This window comes from Panthera tigris, chromosome B1 (assembly GCF_018350195.1).
Source record: "Panthera tigris isolate Pti1 chromosome B1, P.tigris_Pti1_mat1.1, whole genome shotgun sequence".
NCBI lineage: Eukaryota > Metazoa > Chordata > Mammalia > Carnivora > Felidae > Panthera > Panthera tigris.
This window is the reverse complement of record NC_056663.1, coordinates 63,339,625-63,358,278: the sequence shown is the minus strand read 5'-3', so window position 1 is coordinate 63,358,278 and position 18,654 is coordinate 63,339,625. Positions and strand designations below refer to the sequence as shown.

At 38.5% G+C, this 18,654-nt stretch overlaps 1 pseudogene; it reads left to right on the top strand.

Annotated features, from left to right (window-relative positions):
- Nucleotides 1-18,654, top strand: part of LOC107179818 — a 59,329-nt pseudogene that overhangs the window by 32,545 nt on the left and 8,130 nt on the right.

The window sequence follows — 18,654 nt, the reverse complement described above, 5'->3', positions numbered from 1 at the left end:
GGGATGTTAGATTTATTATATCCTGTCCAGGAACTCAAATGGAAAGAGTAGATGAGAATAGTGAATTATCTCTTACTGGTCAGTGATTGTTAGCAAATGTATTGTGTGATGGCTTGGGAATATCCTTTTTTTTTTCTAAATGTTTATGTTTATGTTTTTTAAGAAAGAGAGGGGGAGGGGCAGAGAGAGAGAGAGAGAGAGAGAGAGAGAGAGAATATCAAGCAGGCTCCACATTGTCAGCACAGAGGCCAATGCAGGGCTCTGTCTCACGAACCAAGATCATGACCTAAGCTGAAACCAAGAGTCAAGTGACTGAGCCACCCAGATGCCCTGAGAATAGCCTCCTTTTAAAACAGAGCTCCTTGGGGCACTTGGGGGGGCACCAGTCAGGCTGTTACAGATGCTGGACAAAGCGTTCAACTTTGGATCAGGTCATGATCTCACAGCTCGTGAGTTGGAGCCCCGGGTCTAGCTCTGTGCTGATAGCTCAGAGCCTGGAAACTGCTGCAGATTCTGTGTCTCCCTTTCTCTCTGCCCCTCCCCTGCTTATGCTCTCTGTCTCTGTCTCTCTCTCTCCATCTCTCTCTGTCTCTCTCTGTCAAAAATAAATAAACATTAAATATTCTTTAAAAAACAAAAACAAAAACAGAGCTCCTCTAGGGTCACCTGGGTGGCCCAGTCGGTTAAGCATTGGACTCTCAATTTAGGCTCAGGTCATGATTTTCCAGTTTGTGAGTGGTTTGTGAGTTGGAACCCTGCACCAAGCACCCCGATGAGCCCCAGGTTGGACTTCATGCATTGATAGCACAAGGCCTGCTTGGTATTCTCTCTCTCCCTCTTTCTGTCCCTCCCCTGCTTACACATGCGCTCTCTCCCTCAAAATAAATGAATAAACTTTAAAAAAATGAAATGAAATGAAATAATAAAATAAAATAAAATAAAATAAAATAAAGCTCCTCTAGTAAATGGCATCTCTGGAAGAAGGGGACATATATAAAATTATAATTTTATATAGTTAAAATTTATATATATATATTATAGCATATATATATATATATATATATATATATATACACTCCAATAGTATATATTATATACACATACTCCAACAGGTAAAAAACTTGTTGCTCCAAGAAGAGAAGTAAAGGAAAAATGGGTGAAATTTTTTTCCCATTGAGCCTGATTATCACAAAATCTATAGACTATAACAGTAGAAGGGATTCAGAAAACTTTAATATTTTCTTCCTAATTCTGGGCCTCTAATATTAATGGAGGGCTATAATGGAGAATAGTGATATTACTTATTTGTACACTCCAGACATAAGTGGGGCAATGGCTTCTAAAAGAAATGTCAGACCAAGAAGTTCTGAATATTTTGTACAAGGAGAATTAAGATTATCAAAGTTTGTACATTTTAGTCATTCTTAGATTTAGTTAGTGTGAAATTAATTCACCTGAACAACAATTCGTTGAAGAGTAGCAACAGTACTTTCTAAGAATACTGACTATATGCCTTACCCTGTGCAGAGCTCTTACATTACAAATCTCACTCAGTCCACATTGCAACCCTTTGAGGTTGTTATTATACTAGGATTATCCCTGTTTTATAGCTAAAGAAACTCCAGTTTAGGGAAGTTTCCTAATGCCACTGTAACAAATTACCACAAACTTTATGGCTTAAAACAACAGAATTTTTTTCTCACAGGTGTGGTAGTCAGAAGTCCAAAACTGAGGTGTCAGCGGGGCCAAACTCTATCTGAACACTCTAGTGGTGAACATTTCCTTGCCTTATCCAGTTTCTGGTGGCTCTGGGCTCATGGATGCATAACTCCAATCTCTGCCTTAGTCTTCACATCACCTTCTAGATGTGTCTCTCTCAAATATCCCTCCTCAGCCTTTCTCTTATAATGACATTTGTCATTGGATTTACGGACCATCCAAATAATCCAGGATGATCTCATCTCAAGATCCTTAATCTGAGTACCTCCACAAAACTCTTCTTCCAAATAAACTCACATTCACAGATTCCGGGTGTTAAGGCGTGGACATATCTTTTTGGGGGGCACCAGTCGGCCCGTTAGAGATGCTGGACAATTTCCCCCAGTCCGCACAGGTAGTAAGGGGCCAATTCCTGGTGTCTGACCCCAGCGTCTGTGCTCTTCACAGCATTACTATTCAAAACTTCTCTCTGACAAGTTCTATGTTCACTAAGGAGAATATTCCTGAGTTAAGAAATATATTAAGCGTCTAATATATTATAGTTGCAAGGCATTGTGAAAATACTATTTTTAACCTTTCTTAAAACACACTAAGTTCAAAACCATTGAATATGAATGCAAAGTATTGTCCTGAAAGTGACTTATTTCATTTAGGAAATATTGAAACGGCCAAATCATCTTTCTTAGTTTCAATCTTTTTGAATTATGCTAATTCATTATTATTCATTTGGTTTAAATACAAATGGGCAAGTCTGACAATTGCAGTACTTTATTCATTCTAATTCAAGTAGTCTGGCTTATCTTTATAGATTTAATGATTGTAATACCCAATCAGAAATCTGCAAATTCTTCTCCCAACACTGGAGAGCCTGCATGGGTTCCACTGAATGCTGTGGCAGAACCACACCCTGGGGAAGAACAAAGAAGAAATCACTAACGTGAAAACTTTCCCCTAAGATTTCTTATGCCTTTCTTTTCTTTCTTTTCTTTTCTTTCTGTTTTTTTTTTTTTTTTTTTGGTTATAAATTGGGCAAGACTATACTATCGTTGTTAAAAATGTTTCTTAGAGATTTTTAAAGTGTTATACCCCAATGGCTTTTGAATGATCTATGACTGGGGGAAGAAAGTGGGGAAAGAATAATAGTCTTTTAACTCCATTTGTCTGAAAGAGAAATTTATCTTCTGCATGACTGCCTAATGATGGAACATTATCATCCCCACTCTTTAACGGTCCATAACAAAACAAAATGCTCATAGGGTGCATGAGCATAAGACCTAGCAAAAAATCACAACTACCTGTTCTGAGCACCATTAAAACAAATGAGAAAATAGCCTGTTTTCAGAGGAATTAATTTGTGTGATAGACAGCTAAGCAGGATTCTTTTGGCAGGGGTATCTTTTTTTTAAAACATCTAGTTATTGCTTTGGGCACAGAAAACATATTTGCATGCAGCAGTCATTTAGTAAAAGAGTCAAAAGACAAAGAGTAAGGCTGGGAGATACTGTCTACTTTCACGCATAGAGGCTGCAACTAAACTAAACACAGTTCAGGTACAAATGTAGAATTTTCAAACCAAATTAGAGAAGACCATTATCTTTCTTACAAAACTGTAGCAGCTTGCAGAACCTTTGTTACTTTGCTATGACAGGCAAGTTATTTTTTCTTTCCTATTATAGATCATGAAATTCTTACCAGATATCAGATTTGTAACTGCATTTTTTCATCTGTGTGTGTCCAAAGCACCTTCTTTTTTTATTATCTTATTTGTCTATGATAATAGTATGGTGTAGAGAAGAAAGTAATCAATCACCAGTAGCTATTGAGCTATTTACATGGCCAACACTGTGTTAGGTGAAGTAGGAGACATGAAGGGAGCTCAGAAAGCATATAATTAAATACCAATATGTGGTAGACAAAGTGCTTTAAGAAGCAGTAGTGAATGAAAGCTTTAAAGGGTAGATGGAGACTCTAGCTTGGGCTTGGAGTTCAGATAGAACAAATACTGGGAGAAAGATGGAAGGCTTTCCAGCCTAGGAAAAGCACAGAGGTAAAAATGTACATATCTATGTTTGCTCACTCATTTATCCCAACAGTTCACAGAGTGCCCGGCACATACTTGGCACTCAGTATATATCTGTGGATCGTTAAATTATGAATAATGTACATAGGTAATATTGATTTAGGAATGACCTTGCATCTTAAAGACTTCTAAAGCTATTCAGAGTGCTTTAACATAACAACATGATACAGCAAGCAAGAAAGTGCACCATTATTAACTTCCATTTTTTATAGTATAAATAGACCAGTCCACCCCCAAGAGTGACTGTGACGTTGCTGGAACATGGACACAGCAAAAATTTTCATTCTTATGGCAAGAATTTTCCATTAGATGGTCCATAGACTGGAGAAGGGGCAGGTCTGGAAGGGGGTTAGGAGAGATCTTCAGCTTATCCACCTTTTCCCACCTTTATTTTGAGGTCAACCACCCTTTGCAAGTGTCTGGTGACATGGTATCCCTGTATCAAAATCAGTATATACAAGAAATACATTCCATGAGTGATGGCTGACTGAAACTATCCTTTTCAAAGTAGCCTCTTAACTTAATAATATTAGTTAAGGATGTGGAGAAAGGGGAACCCTCTTGCACTGTTGGTGGGAATGCAAACTGGTGCAACTCTGGAAAACAGTGTGGGGGTTCCTCAAAAAGTTAAAAATAGAATTACCCTATGATCCAGCAACAGCACTACTAGGAATTTATCCAAAAGATATAGGAGTGCTGATTTGTAAAGGCACATGTACCCCAATGTTTATAGCAGCACTAGCAGCAACAGCCAAATTATGGAAAGAGCCCAAATGTTCATCAACCGAGAATGGATAAAGAAGATGTGGTATGTATGTATGTATACACACACACACACACACACACACACACACACACACTCAATGGAATACTACTTGGCAATGAAAAAGAATGAAATCTTGCCATTTGCAACAACATCGGTGAAACTAGAGGGTATTATGCTAAATGAAATAAGTCATTCAGAGAAAAACAGGTATCATATGCTTCACTCATATGTGGAATTTGAGAAACTTAACAGAAGACCATAGGGGAAGGGAAAGAAAAATAAGTTACAAGCAGAGAGGGAGGCAAACCATAAGAGACTCTTAAACACTGAGAACAAATTGAGGGTTGATGGGGTGAGGGGTTGGTGAAGCAGGGAAAATGAGTGATGGTCATTGAGAAGGGCACTTATTGGGATGAGCACTGGGTGTTGTATGTGAGTGATGAATCACAGGAATCTACTCCTGAAGCCAAGACTATACTGTATGTTAGCTAACTTGACAATAAATAATTTTTTTTAAAAAGAATAATATTAGTTAAAGAACCATGAGCAAAGTTCAATGAGAAAGCCATAATTTCCATCTGCATTGGTACTAGGTAATGCTTGAATTCCAAGCCCAGCCAGCTGGAATGAGAACATTGCTCATTAGACACCACAGAGCTTTGTGTCTTCTCTCCATTTCCGATGTTCTTTCTCGCCTTTAAATGGTACCCACAGAGGATTGAAATGTGCTTTTTAGCATTTATTGGATATATTGGCTAAAGGCTTATGTTTATGCTGCTTGATTTTAGAGCAGATGGTTAATGAATGTGCTTGTGTGTGTGTGTGTGTGTGTATTCAAATGGCTTTCTCTAAAAAGAAGCCGGAAATTAAATCAAATTCTTTCATTCATCTGTGGCTCTCACTTGGTATCATTACCAGTGTGTATCCATAGCTCTCAAAAAGGTCCATGATCTTCCTGATAGTTTTATATTTCTCTAATATAATTAAATCCTACTTTTAGTAGATAGTAAATATTATATATATTGAAATATTAACAATTTCTTGGTTTCTACAAAATGCCATCCATCAGAAGAGTGATATTACCAATGCTCTGCCATGGCCCTCTGTCCTTCTCCCCATCTTTCTCACTCTCCATGATCAAAACTGCTTCTCTATAGGCTTATTAGACAAAAAAATAAGTAGGAAACAGCATGACCTTTATACTATATTTCCCACTTGTACTTAACTGGTATGAGCCAAATTTACTGTAATATAATGCTTTTATAATTCTAGTGTCAGTGGACAAGATTCACATCAATATAATAGACTGTATTTCATTGCTATATCCCTGAGGACCTAGTCTACCCTGTGATATTCCTGAACTTATGAGCTAACAAACTGTTACATGAAGTACTGGCAGGAATGTGAGATAAAAAGTCATTTAAAAACTCACTGGAAAAATCAAGAGCATCCCTGGTGGCAAATGTAGAAAAAGAGTAATAAATTCTTATTTCACATATAAATGTTTCAATGTAGTACTATAGAATGATATTTTCTTCCCAAATGTTAATATGACATTGAGGTATACATTATAGAATATATTATGTCATATTTCAGAAAGTTTTAGGATTATCATTGAGATGAGGGGATACACACACACACACACACACACACAATGTACCTCACTGAAGATACGATGACAGCCTCAATAGAAGCATTTCCCTAAAAATCAGCCTAGGATGCATGTTTTGAGAGAGACTTCTTATCACATGCCCTTGACCCAACCACCTCATTTCTTATCTTGAAAACTCCTCCCCTACACATAAACATCTTCTAATACATTTTCTTCTCTATATTCTTCTCTACTAGGGCTCGACCTGGAAGGGCTCTACTCTTTTTGTGTTGCTTTTCTGTAATTTATATTTTTTTATCTTAGTAAACACCATCTGCAGTTTTTTAAACCAAACTCAATACTCAATGGTGGGGAGCTATCCAGTGACAGAATACACCAGATACTCCCAAGATAATCCCATGAGAGCCAAATACCCCTTAAATGAATAATTTCAACCACTGGAGGACACCATTTCTCCACTTGTAGGACCATTTTTAAAGCACCCTTACATATGGGAAAATATGCAACATCATCTCATTTGGTCTGTGCAAATGAAATAAATTCACAATAGAAGTCATCCACCTCCACAACTTACTTGTGGATACACAACACTCTTGATGTATCTCTAGATCAGTTATTTCACTTATACCAAATACACATACAAATTAGTATCACAAATAGAGTATAATTCAAGTTAGCTATCTTAAATTTGTAAGAGTTAAAAGTAGGTGGAACTAATAAGAGGCTCCTTGCCTGTTTAATATACAACAGTTTCATAATAGTTTGAAACAGCTTTAAACCTGCTCATTATGTAGAAAGTATTCACATATTAAAAGGAAAATTATTTTAAAGTGACCTTGTGTTTTACTTTTAACTATCCTTTGTTTTTTTGAAACAAGAAATGAATTATTTATTGAGTATAAAAATGGTATTAGGGAATATTTCTTATTCATACTGATATCTCCACCCTAGCTCAGTGCCTGGCATTCAATATAGTTTATTGAACAAAAACAGAAATAAATAAATACATGAATGAATGAGTGAATGAGAGCAAATGAAAGAAATCACACAGAAGTTAATATAGAAAATTAGATAAGACCTACACTAGTGAAAATCTCTCTCTTTCCAATAATTTTAATACATTAAATTCATGACCTGTATATGGGAATCTTTGCTATAAAAATAATTTTATTTTTATTAAGTTCATAAATGTCTCTTCCAAAAAACAATGACAGAAATATCACAAAGTGGAGAAGTTGGCACAACAGTTCCAATGTTCTATAGTAAGTCAAGATGCTTATCCAAGACAAAAAAATATTGCCAGTAGGGCAAGGAGAAATATTTGTGCTTAGGGAATTGGTCAAGATGAGCTAAATTACATAAATAGCATAAGATTATGCTAAGTAACAAAAAACCCCAAATCTTAGTACCTTAGAACAACAAAGGCTTATTTCTCTCCTAGATGACATGTCCATCACAGAGTGGCTGAGTTTTCTGCTTCACACACTAGAGCCTTACTGAGAGAGTAGCCACCATCTTGAATGTGACCAGTCACCATGCCAAAGAAGAAAGACAGCTTTGCAGAGTCTTGCAGTGGCAGTGAAATGCTCTGGCTTGGAAATTCCAGTCATCAGATCTACTGGCAGCACAATCTTATTACATGTGCAGAAGAGAAAGGAAACTGAGATATTTATGAAATAACACCATCAGACTATGACTACCACCTTTAGCAAGTAAATCCTAGCTGATTTCCATTAAAACAGTAAAATCCTATATACTTCTTAAAAGAATAATGAACTCAGATGTATTTAAACCCTAGCAACTTTATTTTCTTGGTTTGCAGGTAAGTAAAAGCTGCCTGAAGTTTCAGCATGAACTCTTGTGCCTTCTCATGTGCCTCTAATCTGGCAGGGTTGTATGTAAATAGTGTCTCAGTGCCCACCGGGGGCCACTCCCTGGCACTCGCACAGATGCTTGCTTATGCAGAAGAGCACCTAAAAAGAACATCGAATTGTGAATATGGTTATGTAGGGAATACATTTTCTTTGCAAGTTTTAAGGAGCAGAGATGCTAGAGGGCAAAGAGTTTAAATGCTAATATGGATGTTCAAGGTTTCCAGAAGGGAGAATGATGTGTGAATGTGCGTGCGTGCGTGTGTGTGTGTGTGCACGTGCTTGCATGCTCACACTTCACCTGCCTGTCCTTTCCAAGGAACCAAGAGAAATGATGTACAGCCCTGTAAAGAGAACAAAGAACAGGGTGGCCTTAGGCTGTAAATTCAAAGAACTTCTGGAAGAACATTTAAATATTGAACATTGAATATCTCTTTGCAGGAGTCAACAAAGATTGATGAGGAGAAAGTGTGAAGGGGACAGGATTTATAATCTGTTAATGTTCCCAGCCTCCCCACCCACCTCAGTGAAGAGAATGAGGCACCCCTCACTCCTCTGCCTTCTGAGGAGCTTCTCTGACAAACTAGTTCAAGGAATCCTGCAAGGCTGAATTAGAAAATGAGCAGAGGACAATTGAAGCTAAGAATCCAGAGAGGAAAGCCTAAGGAGAAAAGGAAAAGGAGCAGAAAGCGAGAGACAAAGTTGAGAAAGAAAGAGAATAATGGGAGAGAAAAAGTAAGTCATGGGGTTCAGAGAAAAAGAGGATTTTTTCTGTGGGAGTAGAGGGTCACAGAGGAGAGGCTCCAGCATAAAATGATATGAAAAAGAATCAGGCCGAAGATGGAAAAGAGACATGAGAAGTGCTCCCTGGGTTTATGAACTGCGTCCCCTTTATTGTTTTCCAGGGGCTGAGTGCTTTAGTACTTGTGGTTATTTGGACATGCTTATTTGAATATGACTGTCTCTAAGGTTTGCATTTGTCTTTAAAAATACAGACAAAATGGGGTGCCTGGGTGGCTCAGGTGGTTAAGTGTCCGACTTGGGCTCAGGTCATGATCTCCCAGTTCATGAGTTTGAAACCCTTTGTTGGGCTTTGTGCTGACAGCTCAGAGCCTGGAGCCTGCCTCAGATTCTGTGTCTCCCTCCCTCTCTGCCCCTCCCCTGCTCGCACTTTGTGTGTGTGTGTGTGTGTGTGTGTGTGTGTGTGTGTCTCCTCTCTCTCTCTCTCTCTCTCTCAAAAATGAATAAACATTAAAAATTTTTAATTTAAAAATACAGGTAAAAACTTGCTCCACTTTATCTAAATGCACAAATTAATATGCCATAACACGTTGAAAAAATATCAAAGTGTTTGAGTCTTTTGTCAACAGGAAAAAAAGGTTGTTTGCCTGCATTCCCTTAAGGGCTCTCCTTTCAAAGACTGAAAAGAGCCACCAGTCGTTTTTGTAATGCTGGTATTGGCCTTCTTTACTGCCCTTGAGCTCTGCATTGGTTATCGGTTCATTGCCAAACACATCCCTGAATATAACGCTTTATGATAAACCACCCAGGAATTCCTAGAAGCATTTTGCCTTTAGGGTGAGTATGATACTAAGCCTCCCCAATAGAGGGTACTGAAGAGACAATGCAAGAGGAAGAGGCTTCTGGAAATTCTCAGCACAGGTAGGGGAGACAGTTGGGTGTTTGCCTTGTCTGGATGGAGCCTGCCCAAGCCATGTAACCAGAACATGATCCCTCACTACCTTGCAGCTTGGCCTGGTGATAACTCGTCCTCTCTTGAAAACCTTCACTCACCCACCCCCATTCCCAGCGCATCCTACATCTGGAAAGCCTTCTGCCCCTGCTAACATCAAGACCCCCACTGCATGTCCACACCACCTGTTGCCAGTCGTCTGCTCCCCACCTGCATGCACCTGGAGGACTGCCTGATGTCTGCCTACAACTCCACTCCTGCCAACTTGCCTGCTGTTAGGTGGCCACAGCACACTTTATCCAAGAAGCCTGAACTCCTTCCAAACATGTCTTTCCTTGAGTATTCCCCCTCAGCCCTTATGTACTATATAAAGTTTCCTCTGTCTTATAGTTACTCTTTATTAGAGTTACAAATTCTTATATCAAAATTCCTCTTTAACCTACTATGCAGTTTCTATCTCCCAGTTAGACCCAGACTGTTACAGACTCTTTGAAGTAGTTTGGTATACTAAACTCCACTCCTAACACCATTTTTCTCAGAGGAATATGTCACTTCTTCACTCCTTGGAAACACCCACTTTATGAATGCTGAACATTGGGCAGATAGAATAACTTCCATAGGGGTCTGCAATAGATTCAAAACCAGATCTTAAATGACTAAAGAATTTCCTTCAATTCCTCGCTGAGTAAACAGTAAAGGATGAATTACAAATACAGAGCAAATCATTTTCTATGAAAGGCAAAACACAGAGATGAAATGAGACATCCAAAAACATAATCAAGCTTTGAGTCTAAGTTTTGTAACTTTCACTATAACCTGAACTGAGATGATACACCTTCATACTATGTAAGCATGTTTACTTTTGTTAGTGAGGTACATGTGACATGTGACATTATATTACTTTCAAGTGTACAACATGAGAATTCGATATTTTTATATATTGTGAAATGATCACAAGTCCAGTTAACATCCATTTCCATACATGGTTACAAATATTTTTTCTTGTGATGAGAACTTTTAAGGTCTACTCTCTTAGCAACGTTCAAATATGCAATACAGTATTATTACCTATAGTCATCATGCTGTACATTACATCTCATTAATTATTTATTTTATGACTGGAAGCTTGCCCTTTTGGACAAACTTCATCCATTACGCCCATTCCTCACCTCCTACCTCTGGCAACCACCAATCTCTTCTGTGTATCTATGAGCTCAGGGTATTGGGGGAGGTGGATTGTGGTCTAAGGTGTTTTTTTTATATTTACATATAAATAAGATCATATGGTATTTGTCTTTCCCTGATTTATTTCAATTAGCATAGTGCCCTCAAGATCCAGCCATGTTATTGCAAATGGTGGGATCGCCTTCTTTTTATGGTTGCATAATATTTCATTTTATATATATATATGTGTGTGTGTGTGTGTGTGTGTGTGTGTATGTGTGTGTGTGTATATATATGTATATATATATGTGTATATATATATATGTGTATATATATGTGTATATATATGTGTGTGTGTGTATGTGTGTGTGTGTGTGTGTGTGTGTGTACACACACACACACACACACACACACACACATATATATATCCCACATTTTCTTTATCCATTCATCCATCGATGGGCATTTAGGTTACTTCCGTATCTTAGCTATTGTAAATAATGCTGCAATGAACATAGAGGTAGAGATGTCTTTTCATGTTAGTTTTTTCATTTTCTTCAGATAAATATCCAGAAGTGGAATTTCTGGATCTGTAGGCATGTTTATTAACATGCCATACATTCCAAGGGAGCACTCAGGGTCTGTTTCTTTCTTCTCTAAACATTCTATCACCAATGCTTCAGAGATTTGATCTTTCACTCTGAAATGCTAACAGCTAAAAAGTTAAAACAACCTTCTTCACCCACACCAATCTCTTTCTCTCTCTCTCTTTCACACACACACACACACACACGCACACAGAGTTTGGTACATCTGAGTTCTAGCTGCATTTGTTCCTACATCCTATCATTTTTTTCTTCTCTCATTTGCAAATGCCACTATTACTTTTGAAAATCAGGTTATAATTCACTAAATTCAAAAATGTCTTAATTATAGGTCCTGCGGCCTTCTTAATCTATACCTCTTGAGCAATTATCTGGGTTTTTTTCCATATTTGCCATGCCAACAGGTCTAAGATTAGAATTTACATTAGCAGTTCCCCAGCCCATGAGTTCCAAACTAAGAAGAGAGAACCTACTGTTACATTAACTTTTGACAGAAAATAACATCCTGTGGCAAATACCTTTAAATCAAATTTGTCATGCTCCAGAGGGCCCATTTCTTTCAAAAGTGCAAAATTCAGAAGGACAAGGAATAGAAATAAGAAGGTGTGATCTTGAGTGTGAAATATTCAGCTGTGAATTACTACATTAAATGTTCCTACATTTCAAAGCAAATGAAAATTCTCTAGTAATCAACTGGCAGTCACAAACTAGTATGTATCTTATTAATTAATCTCTTAACAGGAATGACACCAAATATGAAGTCCAACCACACTAGTCTAGTTATTGTTTGATCTGCTTTTCTTGAACTTGTTAAAGAACATATCAGAAAAAATTCAGTATAGGAGAAAAAATGATAAGAGAGTTTGTTAGAAAACACAGGCTGAGTCAAGCCCTAGAAGATACTATCAACTGGGAAATATTGAATGCATTTTCAGCAAGACTTATGATGTTACAAACTGAAATCGAGTTACCTGAAAGGCACCAGATGTAGAAATTGAAAAACTTATTGCAAGGAATGTCAAAAACTGAAAAATAATATTAAACAAAGTGGAGCCATGCATAATTCCTGTTAATATATTTATCATCAATCACCAGTTTCATATCAATTGCAGGTCTCTGGTTCCTTCAAAGTTCTCTACAATTTCTGATTTTTCGTCTTTATTTTTTTTTAACTTTCTGAAATTTTACTGTTGTAAAAGTTTCCACAGAGCCTGTGGTAGCCTGTTTTGAAGATGTTGCTATCCATTCATTATTTTCTCTTTGATCTATTCATATAATCTTTTTCCACCAAAGCTTATCTCCTTACATCATTTAGAAGCAATTGTTTGGCATTCTTTCCAGCGATCTCCTGAACTGCTCTAAAACCAGCCCCTCTCCCCATTGCTATTTCCATGATCCTAATACAGGCTCTCATCATCTTCTGCTCTAATGATTCCCGTAGATTCCAAACTTGTCTTTCTGGTTTCCCTGGTGCAATAGCTAACCCTCTTTCTTGAGGATGAACCAAGTGTAAAGACTTTCGTTCTACTAGATATCGAGGCTTATTATAAAGTTGTGATAATTAAGAAAATGTGGGAGTGCCTGGGCTCAGTCAGTTGAGCGTCCCACTTTGGCTCAGGTCATGATCTCACAGCTTGTGAGGTTTTTTTTTTCAATATATGAAATTTATTGTCAAATTGGTTTCCATACAACACCCAGTGCTCATCCCAAATGGTGCCCTCCTCAGTACCCACCCTCCCCTCCCTCCCACCCCCCATCAACCCTCAGTTTGTTCTCAGTTTTTAAGGGTCTCTTATGCTTTGGCTCTCTCCCACTCTAACCTGGTTTGAGCCCTGTGTTGGGCTCTGTGCTGATAGCTCAGAGCCTGGAGCCTGCTTCAGTTTCTGTGTCTCTCTCTCTCTCTCTGCCCCCTTCCCACTCACTCTGTCTCTCTCTCAAAAGTTAATAAAAACATTAAAAAATTAAGAAAGAAAAAAAAAAGAAAATATGGCATTAGTGCAGCAATAGAGAAGTAAACCAATGAAGCAGAATAAGGAGTCCAAGAATGGACCCACACATCCTGAGCACTTGATTTATAACTAAGATGTCATGGCAAGGCAGTGGAGAAATAATGTCCTTTGCAATCAATGATTCTGGAAGAAGTATGCATTCATATGGAAAATAACGAAGTCACAGCTTTAACTCATACGCAGATAAGAATCATACCTTGTATGTTATACACTTATGGTGAAAGACAAAGCTGTAAAGCTTTTAAGAGCTCATAGGAGACTTCTTTGTGTCTTCAGGATAGGAAAAATTTTCTTAAATAAGACATAAAAAGCAATCAAAAGAGAAGAAATTAGATCTATTTAAGTATATTAAAATTAAGAACTTATAATTCATCAAAAGATACATATTAAGGGATGTCTGGGGGGGCTCAGTTGGTTAAGCATCCGACTCTTGATTTCAGCTCAGGTCATGATCTTACAGTCGTGATACTGAGTCCTGCATCAGGTTCCACATGGAGCATGGAACCTGCTTAACATTCTCTTTCTTCCTCTCCCTCTGCACCTCTCTCTGTTCATGCTCTCTTTCTCGCTGTATCTCTCAAAACAAATAAATAAACATTTTTAAAAGATACATATTAATAGAGTGAAAAACAAAACAAACAAACCCAAGAATGGGAAAAGCTACTGTAACATGTAAAATGAGACATTTATATGCAAAACATGTTAAAAACAAAACAAAGCAAAACCCTACAAAACATTAGAAAAAGTCACAAACATTAGAAAAAAAGGACGGAAGGGGTGCCGGGGTGGCTCAGTCAGTTAAGTGTCCGACTTTGACTCAGGTCATGATCTCTTAGTTCTTGGATTCAAGTCCTGCGTCGGGCTCTGTGTTGACAGCTCAGAGCCTGGAGCCTGCTTGGGATTCTGTGTCTCCCTCTCTCTCTGCCCCTTCCCCATTCATTCTCTCTCTCTCTCTCTCTCTCTCTCTCAACAGTGAATTAACATTAGAAGAAAAAGAAGAAAGGAAAAAGGACAGAAGACTTGAACAGACACTTCATAAAAAAGAAAATGAATGGCTAAAAATATGTGAAAGAATGCTCAGCCTCATAAATAATGAGAAAACGCAAACGTGAATCAGAAGGAGATTCCACTACACATCTGCCAGATTGGCAAAAACGACTGACTACTGCACTGACAGTATCAGGTGCTGACAAGGACACAGAGCACTGAGAACACCCACACCGCTTGCAGTAGGCAAAATGGTCATGCCACTTTCGGAAATATTTTGGCCTCTTCTCCTGAATTTGAAGATATGCCTCTCTTATGACCCAAAAAAGGCACCCTCTTGAGAAACTTGTATGCATGTGCAGGAGGAGGTACGTAAGGACAGCCACAGCTACATTGCTTATAATGATCCACAGGATGGAAGCTACTGATGTATCTTAACAGTACATTGTCTAGTGTGTTCATACATGGAAGACCACCTGTCAATGAAATTGAATGAACTACAACTACACAAAGCAAGTAATAGCATTAAGCGAAAGAAGCAAGATGCAAAAGAGTATATACAGAATGACTTCATTTATAGAAAATTCAAAGCAAGCAAAACTAAAATGTAGTGTTTAAAGTTACACACATAGGTGGTTAACTCTGCAGAGGTGGTAAAGCTCTAAAACTAAACAAGGACTTGATCATCATTAAGCATTGTGGTCAATTTAACAGGGTAAGTGAAGGGGAAAGTGTGAGGGAGAAAATGAGAATAGTAAGAGAGTTCTGGTGTTCAGGCAAGGCTCCATCTCTGACCTGGGTAGTGGTTACATGGGTATTCACTTTGTAATTGTTCCTGTAAAAAAAAAATGTTTATTTATTTTTGAGAGAGAGAGAGAGAGAGAGAGAGAGAGAGCATGAGTGGGGGAGGATCAGAGAGAGAGACACAGAATCGGAAGCAGGCTTCAGGCTCTGAGCTGCCAGCACAGAGCCTGATGTGGGGTTCAAACCCACAAACTGTGAGATTATGACCTGAGCCAAAGTTGGACGCTTAACTGACTGAGCCACCCAGGTGCCCCTATAATTTTTCAATAAACGGTACCTTTAGGTTTTGCATACTTTTCTCTACATAGGCTTTACTTTACAGTATAACCAGATTGGAAAAAAAAATGTTTCCACTAGATAAATGTGAATCAAAGTACATAACCTTATTCCTTATAGATTCCATTGGATCAATTACCTTTAGCTCAGAAAATACTTGCTCCCACTAGAATTCTTTTGATTTACTTATCTTGTAGTCTTTGCATTTTTATAGGCTAGAAATGCTTCTCTATACCTCTAAATTTGGCTCTCAGAAACTTTTCATTATGGAGACTAACTATTGTCATGGGAATGATATCCAGATAGAATCTAGACATGCTATAATAAAAAAAGAAAAAAGTCAAATAACTGGGAATATTTTAAAGCCAATGGCAAGGATAACAATTGGCAGTATCTTACCGACAACAGTGAGAAAACCCAAAACCCTAAGGGCTACAGGCTGCTGTCCTGCCTGTGACCAGAGCACTGGTGGCCTAGATTGCCCATTCCTGCTCTTTCTTGTTCTTTTCAATTCTCTCTACGTAGCTGATAAATTAAATTAAATTTATCTGGGTGGCTCAGCCAATTAAGCATCTGAGTTCAGGTCATGATCTCACAGTTCATGAGTTTGAGCCCCTAGTCCAGCTCTGCGCTGACAGCTCAGAGCCTAAAGCCTGCTTCGGATTCTGTGTCTCCCTCTCTCTCTGCCCCTCCCACCTCACGTTCTGTCTCTCTTTCTCTCAAAAATAAATAAACATTAAAAAAATTATTTTAAATTTTGTATTATTCTGTTGCTGCTGCTACTGCCACCTTATAATTGTGTAGCTTATTATCCAGTAATTTCTTCACTGAACATCGAGTTGCTGGTCAAACACAAGACACCGCTGGGTACTGCTCCTCAGAAGCTTTGCCTATCATAGGCATAGTTACTTCATTATCCCATATAATCTCCAACAATTTTCCGGGGTAGGCAGTGGATATGTTGCTATTCATTGTTTGAGCGTTTTTTTAATTGGATTTTTTATTAGTTACCTTTTGCTATGAATAACTCACCCCAAAACTTAGTGAAGCAACCTTTATGAAGCTCCAATTCTGCAAATCAGCTAGGCAGCTTCCTCTGGTTTGGGCTAGTTCAGCTAATTTTAGCTGGGCTCACTAGTGAGTCAGCCAGCAACTGGCTGACCTAGGATGGCCTCACTCACTCATTGTCTGGCCAGGATGACAGGACAACTGGGCCACACATATTTCATCATTCTACAGGCTAACTCAGGCTTCTTCACGTGACGGTAGCAGAGTTCTGAGAGCAGCAAAACCACATGCCAAATGTGCAAGCATGTTGCAAGTCTCTGTGTATGTCACATTTGCTAAAGTCCCTTGTTCAAAGCAAGTCACATGGTCCAGCCCAGAATCGGTGTGGGAGGATATAAGCAAAGGGTGTGAATGTAAAAGATGATAAATCTATGGCCATCTTTGCCATCCACTGCAGCCCTAGAATGCCTCTCCTAAGATCACACTGGTAGTATGTGGCAATCGAAGCACAGCTCATGGCCCCTCACTTGTAGTTCAGTGTTCTTTCCATCAGGGCAAACAAACAGAAGGAAGAGGGGAAGCTAATGGAGGTAGAAATTGGGGAGGGTGTGCAGGGGAAGATGATAAGGAAGTCACACAGGGTAATTCAGATCACAAAGCTTACTCAGTTAAAGTGGTGATGGTGGTGAAATTAACTGAGCAATCGCCACATGTTGCTTTGTTTTATGCAATACTAACCAATTTTAGAATGTTCTCATCATCAACAACATAAATGTGAAAAGCATTGATCCACTCGTCCCATCTTCTTATATCTCCTCACGTCTTCCCCACCTCCCCAGGATTACCATCTCAACACAACTTTCCGGCCATCGGTCAGGAATCTGCAATTTCCCTTGCAAGTGCACACAACACTTAAGTCAGTTTCACAAAGCAGATGTCCATTAAATTTGGTTGACTAAATGAGAAATAGCACAGAGAATATACTAAAACATCAAACCATTGCCCCCAGGAATATTTATTTTATTAGTACTACTGTAAATGCTGCAAAGAGTGTTCAGCTCTGGCATGCCAAGGGAGTTCCTCATTTGCAACTCTGGTTTTCCATTGTTGTCATTTCATGTGAAGAACATTGCAACTCAGTCCACAGTTTGGAAAGGTCAAGAAGCATTAAAGTACTTGAGGGGATGTGTTTGGCTAGTTTGACTACAACCTGGTTTGGCTCACACTCCTGAACTTACTAGCTCTTCATCTTTGAGCAGGTTGTTAGTACTGAGACTCAGGTTCTTCATCTGTAAAATGAGGATCACAGCGTTTACCTCAAAGACCATGTGAAGGATTGAATAGAATCAATCTGGGGGCACCTGGGTGACTCAGTCCGTTAGGCATCTGACTCTTGATCTCAGCTCTGGTTTTGATGTGGGGATCATAGGTTCAAGCCCCACTTTGGGCTTCTCATTGGGCTCCCTGATGGGTCCCACATTGGCCCTGTGCTGGGCTCCGTGCTGAGCATGAAGCCTACCTAAAAACAAACAAAAAAACCCCCCCAAAAAACCAAAAAACAAAAGAATCAATATGTAGGTAGCATGCATAGCACAGAGCTAATTGTGGATACTCTTTATATGATCATCTCTACTATTACTAATAATAGAAATCATTATAAGACAAATAATTTATTGTTTCACAGATTGAGATAATAGGGGAAACTGGGAGATCTATTTCTAAGGAATTCCCAGATTTTCTTTTTTTGTTGGTTTTCGAAAGTTCATTAAATCCCATTTACAGCAAACCAGAGAAGCCATTTCCTGATGTCCTCTCATGTATTAATTAATTTGCTCAGACCCTTGTCTACACTACCTGCAGCTCCCTTTCCCTATTCAGAGGACAGATGTTATTGACCTTCCTTCACTCCCATCAGGAAACTGCTCTGCCTTCTTTCTAGAGTCTCTGACCATCTTTCTATGTATATTTAAAAGCACCACAGGGATGGAAAAAAATCAGGCTGATAAAGATGCAGCCTAGTCCTTTATTAAAAAAAATAAAGCCATCTTTCTGAATAAAGA